Here is a 12,433-nt window from a genome sequence, read left to right as displayed (position 1 = left end):
CCATGTGAAAAGAGCCTTTCAGAGGAGAGAGAGTCCTGAACATAGGACCCAGCTCTGACATGTCTGCAAAGTTTACCTGTAGATGGTTCAGCAATTTTATGTTGAATAAATGAATGAGTGAGCTGATAAATTCTCCCTGTCCTTTAAACCAGTTTCAGTCATTTACAACAGGGAGTTTTCTGTTTAATGGACCCTTCCTCTCTGTTATACTGTTGATAGATGATAGAGAAATAGGAATGATAGACAGACAGGCAGGCAGACAGACAGGTAGATTATATAAACTGTGAGGTTCTTGAGGAAGGAGCATGCCTTGTTCCTCAGTATATCTTTAATACCAGCATAGTGTTTATTGAGTGAACAAAAGAATGAGTTTTTTTCTTTATATAATGGCATAGTAGAATGCTACAGGACTTAAAATGGACAAAGGTAACCCCAGGAACTTTGGGAGTCATACTTAATGCATTGGTGTCATATTGGTAATTACTTCTACGAGAACAACCTTCAAAACTCCTGGGGGAAAGTATTAAGATGACCACACCTGTCATTTTGACACTCTTTTGGTAAAAGATAAAAATCCTGCTTTAGAAAATTATAGCACTGTGTGATGTGGGCCAGGGTTTAGTATAATAATAACAAAATGTATGTGGTGCCTGCTATGTACCAGGGTCTGCTTCAAGTGCTTTGTGTGTTTTAACACATTTAATCCTCACAACTTTATAAGATTGATACTTTTCTTACCTCCATTTATATCTTGGAAAACGGAGGCATAAAGGGGCTTACAACTCAGATTCACAAGATAGCACATGGTTTACCCTCTCTGTAGTAAAAGATCCAGTAGAGGCTGATAAGGGGTTAGTCACGAAAGACACCTAGAAAATGTCTTAGAATAGGAGAAGAGGGAAGGCTTCATTTTACAGGAAAAACTATGATTTTGTTTCATTTAAAATTCATTTAAAAATTCAGGACCAGGAGTTCCTGTCATGGCTCAGTGGAAAGTATCTGACTAGCATCCATGTGGATGCAGGTTTGATCGCTGGTCTTGTTCAGTGGATTAAGGATCTGCTGTTGCTGTGAGCTGAGGTGTAGGTCGCAGATGTGGCTTGTATCTGGTGATGCTGTGGCACAGGCCATCGGCTACAGCTCTGATTCAACCCCTAGCCTGGGAACTTCCATGTACCTTGGATGTGGCCCTAAAAAGACCAAACAACAACAAAAAATCAGGACTAGCTTTTTGCAAAAGAAGGAATTAGAAGAAGTTTGTAATTAGCATCTACCCTTCCAATGTCAAGTACCTACTGTCCTGTCCCTCCCGGTACCCTCATGGCTCCTCCGCCCCCAGTCCAGTGCTCTCTACACGTACACACCAGGACCAAGCCTGCCCCGCATCTATGACTCTAGTCACACTGATGGAAATGTCTCACTGCCTTCCCTGCTGTCCATGGTGCCTTGTCCTCACATGAGGAATCAACACTGACACATCGGTCACTTCTCCCTTTTAGTCGTTGCTCTTTCTAAGGGGTGTTTGGATTTTAAACAGAGGACTTTAGACAATAGTTATAAAAATCTTTAGCTAAAGGCATATTTTGGCTTCTAACTTTCCATATAATTATAGGCACAGCGATGCAGAATAACCTGGATGCTCTTGATGAGAAGATAGCGATGGGTAATATTCAGTGACTGCCACTAATGTTCACGTGCTGTGGCAGAGACTACTCACTTCATCCCAATATCTATTATTCATTTCTTCCACATTAAAAGAAATCCTGGGTTTTAGCTAGGCATGTGGCTGGCTGAAGTAAAAAAAAATTCCCATCTTCCCTTGCAGTTGGGTTGGCCATAGGGTCAAGTTCTGGCCAATGGGATGTAAACACATGTCAAGTGTAATGTTTAGGATGTGTCCTGAAAGGAAGGAGGCAAGCCTGTCTTGCTGCCCACCTCCCTTTTGTGGGCTGTACTATGTACATGATTGTGATTTATTTATTTTTTATTTTATTTTTTGCTTTTTTTTAGGGCTGCACCTATGACATATGGAGGTTCCCATACTAGGGGTCGAATCAGAGCCGTAGCTGCCAGCCTACACCATAGCCATGGCAATGCCAGATCTGAGCCGCATCTGTGACCTACACCATAGCTCACAGCAACGCTGGATCCTAAACCCACTGAGCAAGGCCAGGGATTGAACCTATGTCCTCATGGTTACTAGTCGGATTCGTTTCCACTGAGCCATGACAGGAACTCCATGATTATGATTTATAATAAGAAATATATATTTGATCTTTGTTCTCATTTCTGGCACAGAGTTCCTAAAACTCTTAGAATTTTTTAAGTGATGAGAGCAACATAAAATCCTTGTTTTATGTTAATGAGGCCCCTATGGTTGGAAGGTTGGAATTTTCAGTCCTACCTCCCTGACCTCAGGGAAGGGGAGAGAGGCTGGAGGTTGGAATCAATCTCCAATCATGTCTATGTAATAAAGCCTCTCTGGTTTAGTGTTTGCCAGTTTTGTTGGTGTAAATATTCCCATCAGGCCAATTTCAAGCTACCAAGAGTTCAACAATTGACTTGTAAAATTTTCCTGAAAATTTATCAGTCTGTCCTTGTGAGCCCATATGAGCCAGCTCCAGCATACTTCTGAAACATACTTAGCTGAGTTTAAGAAGCTTTAGGCAAACTGCCAGATGTCTCCAACTGTCTTTCCTTATGTCCAGGTTGTATGGCTTTGGGTCTAGTTATGATAACTACACCCCAGAGCAAGCAGAACACCTGGGGGAGCCAGCCTAATGTTGGGCATGGATTAAAGAGTAACCACCTGACCTCTGGGGATGTTAACAGAGCTTCATAGGAAGTGTTGTGGCTGCCCTGTTTCTTTCTGGTGGGTGATCCATTTCTAGAGCAATCGGGCCAAAAAGATTTTCAAATGCCCGTCCAGCTGACAAAACACTTACAACACCATTGCTAGAGCTGAGGGAGAGTAGTTCTGCAGAGAGAAGCAGGACCAGAGCACGTGGGTAGGAGAGAGAAAGCTCTGCTGTCACACAGCTATGGATGGCATCTTGCAGGGCAGGTTGGAGGGACTGATGCCTCCTCTGTAATCAGTGGCTACAATGAGGGCTGTAATTTGAGCGAGTTCTAGAGAAAAGGCTAAGAGTCTTTAATCAGGTGTCTGTGGTGACAAGGGCAATGCAGGACACATAGATGAGGATTTGGCAAAAGCTGCCCTGAGAAAATCCTCTCACTCACCACATCCATAGGAGCAAGGCTGGAGACTCATTGGAACACATGGTACACCCTTTGCAGTGTGTGGACAGTGAGTTTTTGCCACAGTTATTAATAGTTCTCCTGACAGAGTAGGTTCAGTTATGCTCAATAAATCATTTTGTTAACTATACAAATTCCTGAGCTGAAGAAGGTCTTCGGCTTTTTTGGAATAAAGATGCGAGTCTTGGAGGGCCCCGTGTGAGAAAGAGAGTCTCGTTCTCCACATGAGCAAATCTAGAGCATCAGCCCCTCCAAGAACCCTGAGCCTGTCCTCACACGGGGGGAGTTTTGACCTTGCTCTATTCTCCTTCGCACCTCTCTGCTCCCCAAGAGAATCTGTTCCAAGGTTCTAATGTTTTTGATTCAGCCCACTTGTTTTGAATCTGTTTTATTATTCCCAAGGCTGAATTGCAAAGCCTGCACCCTCTGTGTAGATGCTTTTTTCTGGTGGTAGGACAGTGCTTCTCCAGGGACTGAACTGGAGACGTCTCACGTGGAGGTACTGGAGAGCGAGGGTCTTGCCCCCTCCTTCCTTGAGTATCACTCTTGTATGGTCAGGCCACCCAAGATGGCTGTTTTCTTGCTCTCTGTACAGCCTCGGCTCCACCAGTGCTGGCCTCGCCTACACACTGCTCACATGACCGACCTTCCTGCATACTTGCTCCCGGCCCAGCTAGTGATTACCTGAAATCAGAGCATCTCCACCATGATAACTTATCGAGGGGCTGCTGAGGGGCACACCCTTCTGCTGCTTTCCAGGTAAGGGCGAGCCAACCTTATGTCAATTCTGCCTGTAACTGGTGACCTCCCCCTGACCCTGGGAGCAAATTCCTGCCATGTCCTGCCCCACCACCCTCTGCCCCACACAATGCGGTGTTGTTCCAGGCCTTGTTCTGAGATGTAAGGTCCCCCTGCTCATTAAACTATTGCTGTCTCTGTTGCTGACTCTGGGCTCTTTCTTCATCTGGAAGCTGGGTGAGTACACACCTTGCAGGCCTGTGGGATGCAGCCCAACAACTATGGACTCAGGTTTTGTTTTTGAACTCAGTGCTTCTCTGTCCTTTGGACACAGCCTCGTTCACCTCTGAGCACTTCCTTACTGTCTGGCACAAGATGCTTCCCTATCGTCTTTAACTTTCCCTGCCCCAGACCTGGACAGTCATGATCATAAGAAGCCCTCGTTTCTGTGAGTGGGAAATGTTATTTAGAAACAACAAAGTGAGTGTGAGGTATGCTCATTACTACTTGGGTGTCGTTGCTTCCAGCTCTTAATTTAGATAGAGCTAGAAAAAAAAATTAAATGATGAATTCATAATGCTTCCTCAATTCAAACAAAAAACAGCTCCAAACTTTGATTTTCTCATTACATATATATTTTTTCTTAGTTAAAATCTTGGTTTTGGACATCAGTAGATTTATTTGTTGATACTGTTATACCATAAACACAAAATAGTTTCAGAAATACAGCAATCAGTAACACTTTTAGTTATGAATCTGTTAAGTCAGGATGTCCTTATAATTCTTTTGATCTTAAGATATATTCTATTAAAGATGTACAATCTTAGTATTATATTTAAAAGTTATTTGAATTAATTCATTTTGTGTGGCTATGTTTCTATCTAGTATATAGTAATATTCACTTCTTTAATGTTAAGGTTTTATATTTCTTTTTATTTAATTGTATGTTTGAATATATAAAATAATGACATAGCTTAAAAGTTAAAACCAATAAAAAAGTTCTAATTGGAAGTCTTACTTGCACCCCTATTCCCTAAACCCCACTTGCCCATTCCCTACAGGCAGCTATATTTGTTAGTTTTTGCTTTTAATTTTTTTTTTTTTTTTTTTTTTGTCTTTTGTCTTTTTAGGGCCGCACCTGTGGCATATAGAGGTTCCCAGGCTAGGGGTTGAATCGGAGCTTTTGCTGCCAGCTTATGCCAGAGCCACGGCAATGCCAGATCCAAGCTGTGTCTGTGACCTACACCACAGCTCATGGCAACGCTGGATACTTAACCCACTGAGTGAGGCCAGGGACCAAACCTGCAACCTCATGGTTTCCGCTGCGCCACGACGGGGACTCCTAATTTTTTTTTTCTTTTTATGACTGCACCCATGGCACATGGAATTTCCCAGGCTAGGGATTGAATCTGAGCCACAGCCGTGACCTATGCTGTGACCTATGCTGTGACAACACAGGATCCGGACCCTTTAACCCACTCCACTGGGCAGGGATCAAACCCATACCTCCACAGTGACTCCAGCAGCTGCAGTCGGATTCTTAACCACTGAGCCACAGTGGGAACTCCTCATTAGTTTTTTATTTATTGTTCCTGACTCTTTTTGCAAGAATAAGGAAATATACACATATATGTTTTTATTTCCTCTTCTTTCCTATGCTATGATTAGTCTTTGGCACTTCCTGTTTTATCTCTTGGCAGCATAATTTGCAGAATACCCCATATTAGTTCATAGAGATCTTTCTCATTATTTTTGATGGCTGCATTCTGCTGTGTGGATACCCTGTAATTTGCAAATAATGTCCTATGCTTGGACATATGGGTTATTCCTAATATTCTGTTATGACAAATAATGTAATGAATAACTTGTACTTTTTTTGTATTTGTGAACGTACTATTTTCAGGTAAATTTCTAGCAATGGGATTGATGGGTCAAAGGGTTAATGCATATGCAATTTCTCTAGAAAATGCCAAATTTCCCTCTATATGGGCTATACCATTTTGCTTCCCCACCAACAATATGTGAAATTTCTTTTTTTCTCCATAGTCTGGCTATAAAGTGTATTGTCAAAGTCTTGACTTTTTTTGGCCAATCACAGATGGTTGAGAAATGGCATCTCAAAGTAATTTTAATTTGCATTTCTCTTATTTTGTGTGAAATTGAACATTATTAATATATTTAAAAGGTTGCTTGTGTATGTTTTTTTTTTTCCATGAACTGAGCAGGTGCTCATATCTTTTACTATTTAGTAGGTTTTTAAGGCATAATCTAAAAATCATCCAATTCTATTTATGACTTTGGAGTTTATAAAAGACTTTCAAAAGTCATCTTTTTGATTCTAAAAGATTTTGAAAACCTCAGAAGGAATAAGGACAGTACTACTGAACCAGAACAGTTTCAAAGATTGTCTCATTAATCTGGAAAATATGGGAGGACCTGCAATTATATGCATGAACTATCTTGTCGATGCTTTTGGAAACCTTGAGCGGAGTATTTCATGTAGAAGATCACCAACACCGGCTGAGGGCAGCTTGTAACGTCTTCATAATCATTTAATGAATATTCTCAGAAGTCCAAAGATGTCACATAAAGCCTGACTTGTTCTCTGCTTACAGTTACGCCTGAAAGGAACCCTGAGATGGAAATGGGGGTTGGCAGAACAGCAGCTACACCTATGAAACATCATAGTCTGATGGGCTTGTTCACTTGATTACTTTTGTGGTTTGTTTTTGAAGTTTTGCTTTCATTTCTCTTTGATTCAGAAAATACCTTGAAGTCTCCCCAGTCTCAGTAATGGTTGCAAAGGCCAGCCGTTTTCCTTAAGAGGGTCCCTGCCAGGAATCTTTCATTTAGCAAAATCAAACTTCTAAATGCGGGGGTTGAATTATTGGAATTACCGCTTGGCAAATGCAGAAGCCTCAACGCTGCCATGCTGTGACCCAGGGAAAGATTTTCGGAAAATAAGGCTCATTCTCTTCAGTTGGAATGAAACGGCTCTGCAAGGAGTCAAATTGGCATTCTGTCAGCAGGATCTTCTTAAGTAAAGAGGAAAATGAATGTGTTCTGTCCACAAATGATGTCGGCCAAGCAAATTGGGGGAGAAGAGGAGAATGGAAAGAGCCTCACTGGCTTCCCTATTGATCCAAAAGTCACCTTCTGGAAGGGGTAAGGTGAAAGGGAGCCCACATCTCTAGTCCACCAACCACTTTTCCTTGTGGGCAGGAAGGAAGAAACAATATCATGTCTCCATTAGAACAATCCTCGGAAATCCTGCCAAAAATGTACACACAGTTGAAATGGAGGGGAATGAATGACTCAGGATTTCTCATGAAGGGTGTCAAACGGTTACCCTCTGGGGTATTCCCTAGACCAAAGCTGAGGTCAGAAAAGACAAACCATATTTACCATATGAAGGTTAGCACTGACCCCAGGGGGTGAAGTGCCTGAGGCTTTGATTTTTCCTGTACAGCAAAGTGACTCTGTCATGTATATGTGTGTGGGTATATATATACCCCCACACACTCATTTTATATATATATTATTTTGATCATGGTCTATCCCAGGAGATTGGATATAGTTCTCTGTGCTATACAGTAGGACCTCATTGCTTATCCATTCTAAATGTAATAGTTTGCATCTACTAACCCCAAACTCTCCATCCATCCTGCTCTCCCCCCCTCCCCCTTAGCAACCACAAGTCTGTTCTTTATGTCTATGAGTCTGTTTCTGTTTCATAGATAAGTTTGTGCCATATTTTAGCTTCCACATACAGGTGATATCATACGGTATTTGTCCATCTCCTTCTGACTTCACTTAGTAGGAGAATCTCTAGTTGCATCTAAAATGCACACATTTTAAATGTACAGTTTGAAGAATTTTGACAAATGGGTGTGTGCAAACCACGACTACTATCAAAATATAGGACATATCCTTCATTCCCAAAGTTTCCCTTTTTGTGCCGTCTTATTCCTGGACTCAGGAAACGACTGATGTGCATTCCGTTGCTAAAGATTAAATTAAACTTTCTTGTGATTTTCATGATTTCATACTGTGAGTGGAATCATGCAGTATTTACACATTTGTGTCATGCTTCTTTCATTCAGCGTACATTTGGGATTCATTCATGCCACTTATACGAGCAATTCTTTTTTATTTTTCCTTTGACTTGATGTACAATTTGTTTATTCATTCACATATTGATTGGCATTTGAGCTGTTTACAGTGTGAGGCTACTACAAATAAAGTTGCCATGAACATTTATGTACAAGCCTTTGTGCATGCATATGTCTTAATTTCTCTTGAATGAACACGTAGGAGTGGAATTTCTGTCATATGGCAAACATGTTTTATAAGAAACTTCCAAACCATTCCCTGGAGTGGTCGTATTATTCCACGTTCCCACCAGCAATGAGTGGGAGTAGCTCTAGTTACTCCATGTCCTTCCCATCACTTGGCATCATTAGTCTTTTAATTTTAGACATTCTGCTGCTGTCTTGATTTGCATTTCTTTAATCACTAATATTTCTTAAGCATCTTTTCATTTGTTTATTGGCTATTTATATATGTCTTTTTCATATTTTTTACCCATTAAATTTTTTTTGCCTTGTTACTGTTGTAAGAACTCTTTATAAATATGATGTAATTTCTTTGTCAGGTGCCTGCCTTGCTAATATTTTCTCTTTGTCTGTGTCTTGCACAGGGTTCTATTGGTGAACAGAAAAAAAAAATGAACCCAAACTACAGACAAGAATAAACATATTTTCCAAGAGGAAGTGGCTCTTGAATTCAGTGTCGAAAGGAGGGTTACTGGGTGGGTAAGTCGTGGGTGTTCAGGCCCCCATGAAGGAACTTCTGAAAGGTACCAAAGGATGACCCAACTTTAGGCCAGTTCTTTCCTCTCTCATAGATAAAGCTTTAGTCTAGGATGATTATATCCATTAAGTTAGTGGATACTAATATTTGCATCACTGATAGATATATCCCTCCGAAGAGGTGTTTGAAACTAGAAACAACCATTTTCTTACCAAATTACTTTCTATTCACCCTTTTCCATAAATTTTCAATTGGTGAAATTGTAGAAAAGGAATTTTGGGGTAGGAAACTTCGGGTTTGCCTATAAATATTTGCCAATAAGTGTCTTTCAATAAACTGAAATCCACAGGATATGCCACGACAGCACTTAAGCAATTTGTTTCATCCTCCTTCATCTCCATGTAAACAGTGTACTAACCATTGTCCAAGTGCTAAAAGAATATGTCTGTGAGTCAACTGCACAGTCGCTTCGCTCCCTTTACCACGGTAGCAGCCAAAAATATGAAGTGAAGAAACTCACTAGTTCCTGGTCACAGAAGCTGAAAGATAATAGCGGTTCTTCCTTTGCAGCGTTGCCAGGAAACATGCCCTTTCCTTCCAAAATAATGGGGAATCCTGAGATAGATAATGGATAGACGTATGTATGGACACATGAGTAAATGAGTGAATGGAAAGATGGATGGATGGATAACCAGCCAGCCAGAGGGGCTCGTGTTTATCCATCTGTAAGATGAGATGAAGAAGTGGAGAGAGTTACCCATTGAATGAGAAGGAATGAAAAGAGAAATCAAGAGATAATTGATAACTCTTGTCAGCAGATAAATTAAGAAAAGGAGACATAAAAACACTTAGAAAAAGCTATCCACAGCAGAGGACCACAACACGCCCCTTTCAACATCTATAACCACAGGGACTGTGACAGCTGGTTCAGCAGCCAGGCTTGCTGAATGGCTCATCAGAGGATGATGGGCAAGGTCTCCAGGCAGGAGAGGGAATCACCTTTGCTGGTTCTCTTCCCTCTACACTCCTGTATTGTATCCAGTGGTTTCCTGGTCAAATGAAAAAAGACAGGATCTACATTATACCTGGTACAGGTTTTTCTTTTTTTTAATTGAGTCATAACTCATATAATATAAAACTGACCCTTTAAAAATATGCCCTCCAGTAGTTATTTCACTTTTGAGCAGGTGGCTTGTGCAGGTAACACCACTATCTAATTGCAGCACATTTTTATCACACCAAAGGAAGGGAAAAAGAGAGAAAGGAAACCTCACACCCATTAGGGGTCACTCCCCCTTCCTTCCTCCCTCCCCCTGGACCCTTAGCAACTACTATCTACTTTTTTGTTCTAAAAACTTAATTTTTAAAGAGAAGTTTCAGGTTTACAACAAAATCGAAAGATATAGAGATTTTCCAAAAGTGTCCTTCCCTCATCAACATCACTTACCACATTAGTCACCTTTCTTTCTTTCTTCCTTTCTTCCTCCCTCTTTTCCTTCCTTCCTTCCTTCCTTCCTTCCTTCCTTCCTTCCTTCCTTCCTTCCTTCCTTCCCTCCTTCCTTCTCTTCTTTTTCAAGGATGAACCTACCTTGACACATCATAATCATCCAAAATCCATAGATTACCTAATGGTTCACTTTTGATGTTGTATATTCTGTGGGTTATTTCCATCATTATAACGTTGTACAGGGTATTTTCACTGCCCTAAATATCCTGTGTTCTGCCGATTTATCGTGTCCTATCACCTCCCAGCACGCCCCACCCCACAACACTTTCTGTATCTGTAGATTTGCCTATTCTGGACATTTTATGTAACTATCTGCCATGTGGGCTTTTATGTCTGGCTTCTTTCACCTAGCATAATATGGATTTTTTCTTTCTTTTTTAATTAGTCAATTTCATTTCTTAGAGCAGTTTCAGTATATAGAAAAATTGAGCAGACATGTGAGAACGTTCACATACCTTTCTTCCTCACCCCTTACACAGAGTTCTCTATTCCTTTTTTTAAGCCATCTTAACCATTTAAAAATGTGCAGTTCAATAGAGTCAGCCATATTCCCATTGTTGTGCCAGTATGCTGATTTTTTTTTTTTTTTTTTTTGAGGATAGGGTGGAGAGCCGTCTTTGAGTCAGGGAGGAAAAAGTTGTGCCTTCCCTGGAATGAGAGCTCATAGCCTTTAGAAGGCTCTTATTTCCTATGATCCTGCAGTACCCAGAGGCAGCCCCGCCAGTCTGAGGCTCACCTCCCCTCGCCGAGCATGGTGATTCTCCAAGAACGGGCGTGTTCCTCCTTGACCTTGCAGCATTGATTTGTTCTCCTCCACTTTAGTAAATATTTTAAGGCATGGAATTGGATTTTAAATAGCAGAGGCTTATTTTTATCCCAAATAAAACTTAACTGAATTAATGTTGAAAGCACAAAATGATTCAACTCTAAGTACTTGTTGAGTAAGTCTTCCTAAAACTATTTTAATTGTCTCTTCTGAGCACAGAGGCCATCTGACTTATGAGATTTGGAATGCTGATAATATTCTTAAACATTGGAGATTTTTGCCAACATCAAGGGTAATTTAGGGATAATTCCTCTGCGACTGGATTACTTTTCTATGAGTGTCTATGAGAGGATAAATCGGAGAGAAATATAAAGACATAAGAAGAAGCTCTCTGAATTTTTGGTTTATGTCTAGTAGAAAAACGGTGGATTGAGAACATTTGTTGAGTGGTTAGTGTGTCCCAGGTACTGTGCTAAGCATTTTTACATGTGTTTTCTCTTTAAAAGCTCACAGCGGTCTTAGGAGCTACATACTACTATCATTTTTTCTTCCTTCCTACCTTCCTTTCCTTTACTTTCTTTTCCCTTCCTTTCCTGTCCTGTCCTGTCCCGTCCCGTCCCGTCCCGTCCCGTCCTGTCTTTCTTTCTTTCTTTCTTTCTTTCTTTCTTTCTTTCTTTCTTTCTTTCTTTCTTTCTTTCTTTCTTTCTTTCTTTCTCTTTCTTTCTTTCTTTCTTTCTTTCTTTCTTTCTTTCTCTCTCTCTCTCTCTCTCTCTCTCTCTCTCTCTCTTTCTTTCTTTCTTTCTTTCTTTCTTTCGTTTGGCTTTTTAGGGCTGCACCTACAGCATATGGAGGCTTCAAGGCTAGGGGTCTATATGGAGGTGCAGCTGCTGGCCTATATCATAGCCACAGCAATACCAAGTCTGAGCTACATCTGTGACCGCATGGCAATGATGGATCTTTAGCCCACTGAGAAAGGGCAGGGATTGAGCCCATATCCTCATGAATCCTAGTTGGGTTCTTAACCTACTGAACCACAACAGGAACTCCCTATTATCATTTTCTAATTGAAGTATATTTGATACATAACATTGTGCAAGTTTAAGTTGTACAATTGAAACATTTATATTGCAGCATGATTGACACTGTAACATTAGCTAACACCTCCATCACACCACTTAATTATCATTTCTTCTCATAGTGTGAATAATTAAAGATCTAGCCTCTTAGTAAGTTTAATGCTTGCAATAGAGTTTTGATTCCTATAACCACTCTACTGTGTTTTAACTCTGCAGGACTTATTTATCTACTAGTTACAAGTACGTACCCTTAAACAACATCTCTTTAGGAAGACA

The 12,433-nt window shown here is 40.7% G+C and overlaps 1 protein-coding gene across 6 annotated transcripts in view; it reads left to right on the top strand.

Moving 5' to 3' along the window:
* Positions 1 to 12,433, top strand: part of GAS2L3 (growth arrest specific 2 like 3) — a 106,204-nt gene that overhangs the window by 82,693 nt on the left and 11,078 nt on the right. For 3 of the 6 annotated variants that reach the window (XR_014804238.1, XR_014804234.1, XR_014804237.1), the window contains one exon: positions 3,854 to 8,764. The gene's annotated coding sequence lies outside the window, so the exon portion shown is untranslated. Of the gene's footprint in view, positions 1 to 3,853; positions 8,765 to 12,433 lie in introns of those variants that run through there. The other 3 variants (XR_014804240.1, XR_014804236.1, XR_014804235.1) reach the window with 3 other exon arrangements.

This window comes from Sus scrofa, chromosome 5 (genome assembly GCF_054392235.1).
Source record: "Sus scrofa isolate SSC_HxYL_T2T_F1_AM1 chromosome 5, Sscrofa_HxYL_maternal_Yorkshire_Landrace_v2.0, whole genome shotgun sequence".
NCBI lineage: Eukaryota > Metazoa > Chordata > Mammalia > Artiodactyla > Suidae > Sus > Sus scrofa.
Note: the sequence above shows the minus strand (reverse complement) of the source record. Positions and strands in the feature narration are given on the sequence as shown.